Source organism: Psammomys obesus, unplaced genomic scaffold (assembly GCF_907164565.1).
Source record: "Psammomys obesus unplaced genomic scaffold, mPsaObe1.curated_primary_1811, whole genome shotgun sequence".
Lineage (NCBI taxonomy): Eukaryota > Metazoa > Chordata > Mammalia > Rodentia > Muridae > Psammomys > Psammomys obesus.
Window position 1 is genome coordinate 14,497,349 of NW_026592666.1, and position 3,468 is coordinate 14,500,816.

General features: G+C 53.3%; 1 protein-coding gene across 2 annotated transcripts in view; it reads right to left on the reverse strand.

The window, feature by feature from the left end:
• Tmprss2 (transmembrane serine protease 2) overlaps nucleotides 1-3,234 on the reverse strand; it is a 37,931-nt gene extending 34,697 nt beyond the window's left edge. For both annotated transcript variants that reach the window (XM_055614971.1, XM_055614969.1), the window contains exon 1: nucleotides 3,078-3,234. The gene's annotated coding sequence lies outside the window, so the exon portion shown is untranslated. The remainder of the gene's footprint in view (nucleotides 1-3,077) is intronic.
• Between the last annotated feature and the right edge of the window lie 234 nt (nucleotides 3,235-3,468).

The following is a 3,468-nucleotide window of genomic DNA, read 5'->3' on the forward strand; positions in this document are numbered from 1 at the left end:
GAATCCCAGGTCTACCCCAGGGATCATCCTTTAGAATGGCCACTGTGATCAGATGAGACTTTAAGAACCCACAGGCAGGTTTAGTTGCCCCTGGAATGAACCACCCTCCTTCATTTTTACCAGGTCTACTATACTTAGGGGCTGCACAGAAAAGTTCCCCAAGTTGACCTTTGCAGTTCTCAGCCCTTAGGATCATGGTTCTCCTGAACTCCAACCGTCAAAGATCCCTGAGCTGGTCCTAGGGACAGCTTGGGAAAGTGAGGAGGAACCTGAACAAACAAGGCTTAGTAATTTCAGCCTTATGGACAGCTAGGGGAACAATTAGGAGAGAGTAGTGGGTGGAAAGGCCTCCTTCAAGCTGTGTGGCTCCCTGGGAGCTCTCCTGCCCATCCCCAGATGTTTCATTTGCCCTCCCCACCAGCAGAGCCATTTTCCAGTCTTTCAGAAACCCAACTGACCAGGCGCTCAAATGACCAGTCACCATTTTTTTTTTTTTTCCTAATGCCCAGTGCTTGGGCTGACCAGGAGTTCCCAGATACAGAACTTTCTGTAGAGTTTTCAAAAACTCCTGATTCTTACCTGATCAGTGCTCAAGACCACGGCAATGACCTCACATTAAGGACCCCTCCCCAAGGCCTTTCTAAGCTCCTTCAATACTTAAATGTAAAGAGCAATATAGTCAGCTAGACTCTTGGTTTCTATTTCATGGTAACTCCTGACCCCAGACTGGGCTCATCACTGGGAACAGTCCACTTAGGCAATAAAGAAGATGGAACTGGCGTACTATACTTCACATATCCAGGTTTCATCACCTGCAGGATGGCTGCATAAGTGTCTGTCACTCAGTGAGAGAGTCTGCCTTTTGGTCCATCAGGTAATCCCACGTCCTGGCTACTATGGGGCTTCAGAGAGAGATGGGTCTATGATGTTAGGAAGCATGGCAGCCTGGCTGCAGAGCACCTGAGACATCCAGAGTCCCTAGACTTCATTCTCAGTTTTCATCTCTTCTCTTGACTTGCTGCCATACTGTGACCTCAGGACTAAGAGGAGGAAAAAGAAGGGAGACTGTGCAGATGGTCCGCAAAACCCCTTGTGCATACCTCTGTCTGAGAGCCCAATGCTTACAGCATTGACAGCTACTGAGGCAGCCGGCCTATGTTCTGCCCTTTCACCCAGAGAGGCACCAGACAACCTAACTTTGCATCAGCCTCCCTGTAGCCGAGGTAAACAGGTTATAAAGAATTCACTATGTTGTCCTTGTAGAAGAAATGAAGTCACCCCATCCTGTGCGGCTACTGTATCAGGGTGGTCAAACTTCCTCCTACAGTGACTATAGTGCCACAGCCAATGCTCTGCACTTGACTCCAAGACCTTGCTGCTGGCAAGGTGACCTTAAGGGTGTGATGGGTGTGTGTGAGTGTCAGTAAGCCCAAACCTGGGAATGAGCTGAGAACATTGATCAGAGATTGTAGAAGACCAAAGACTGAGATATGCACCCCAGCCCTCCAGAAGGGTCCCCAGCCCATAAGAACACCCTTCAATTCTTCACTTGGGCTCATGTTTTGGTGACACTCTTCAGTTTTTTCCTCTTCCTTCCTTCTCTCTTGAACAGTGTCTCTCTAGGTAGCCTTGAACTCACAGAGTACCAGATGTGCCTGCTTCTGCCTTCCAAGTTCTAGAATTAAAAATAAATCTCACCACATCTGGCTTTTGAGTTTTCATTCTAACAGCAGATGACCAGTAAGGTCACTGGGTGAAGGCCCCCAAGCACCTCTTCAGTACAAGCAAATAAATTGCCTATCTGGAAGTCCCTCACTACCCACTACTGCTGACACCAGCCAGTGTCCCCAGTCAAACTGCCCAGCCCCCAGGAAGGAAGCTGTTGTTACCTCTCCCCTCCTCCCAAACCAGGTAAACAACACCAACCTCACTTTGGATTTTCACAGAACCTTGTAAGTAGTCTGCCCTTTGGAACTTTCCACAGTGCCTGGCTCTTGGCGGCTGGAAGCTGAACAGCCAGCACTAATGGCTTGTCTTAGCCTCAGGACTAAGCATTTGCAAGCCCAACCCTTGTGAGGACCCGGCTTTCCAGGTACAGCTAGGGCTTTCCCTTCCACAAACAAGCCGCCAGAAGCCTATGGCCAGAAGCCTATGCGTGCTCTGGACCGAATTAGGGGCCATCATGAAGAACCTGGGCTCCCAGCAAGCAAAAGCCACCCACACTCTCTAGGGCATGGACACACACACACACACAAAAAAAAAAAAAAAAAAAAAAAAAACGTTTAGGCCTTGGGACAGTTCATTTCTTCAACTGGGCTTGAGGCCCTCACACACAGTGCCCACTGCCTAGCTGGAACGTTGGGTCACCCTGCCACCATTCCAAGTCCCACAGGATGAATGCACATGCCCGTGTGGTCAGCCTTCTGCCCCTGGCAGCCCGCCTGTTCCTCCAGGGCCAGCCCCTCCAGGTTCGTTCCAGTGAATGCTCAGAGCCAACCAGGTCACCACACGGGACCACTGGAGCATTCCCTCCCCCCGGGTGGCGCGCAGTTCGCGTCTTGCAAGGGTCCCTAGGGCCCTGCAGCGCCGCCTATATCGGTTCTCCGCATCTCTGCCAGTTTCTAGTTTCTTTCCACCTCGGTAGGGACCAAGGAGCGGAAGGAGTTCAGGTAACCAGCCGGACTGCCGAGATTTTCCCGAAACAAAGAGAACTGTGGAGGAACCTCTGCGTCCTAGGAAGGAATATGCAGCAGGTGTGCGGGCCAAGGGCCTGCTCCACCGAAGGATCCCCATCCCCAACGACTCTCTTCTCCAATCCACTAGTCAGGGGCCGGCTGGAACATAAACCAAATCGCGAAACTACGGAGTCGACCTGGGGTCTCTCTCAACCGGGCGCCGCCACGGGACAGAGGTCGCTGGGTCCCTCTTATAGACGTGGGACCACGTCGTGCGCCAGGGCCCGTCAGCTCCCAGAGAGTCGCACCTGTAATGCCCCAGCCTGGCACCGTGGGGTTGACCCGAGTCAACCCCATTTCCCCTTCCAGGCCAACCCCGAGATTGTCCCGCACGCCGCTCACCTGCTGCGCTCCCTGCCCCTTTCCGCTGGTCGCCGGAGCTCTTGGCTTCCTAGTCAGCCCCAAGTGTTCGACCTCTCCCAGCTCTCTCTTAAATCTCCGGAGGCGGCGTCCCAGGAGCCAGGGCGACACCCCTAAACGCAGGTGTCGGGTCACCTTGGCCAGGAGCGGCCGTCTGGGGGAAGGAGGAGGAGTTTCCTCCAGGGAAGCCCAGAGCGCGCTCCTCCCCTACACTGAGAGACCAGACAGGACCAGGCATTTTCCTGGCTGGGCTGCGACCCGCCTCCGGAGCAGCGCACCCTCGAGCCCAGATCCATGGAAATACTTTGGACTGCAGTGTGAATGAAGGAGGAAGACCCAAGGGAGCACCAACCGGGTCACTTGGAAGCCCAGC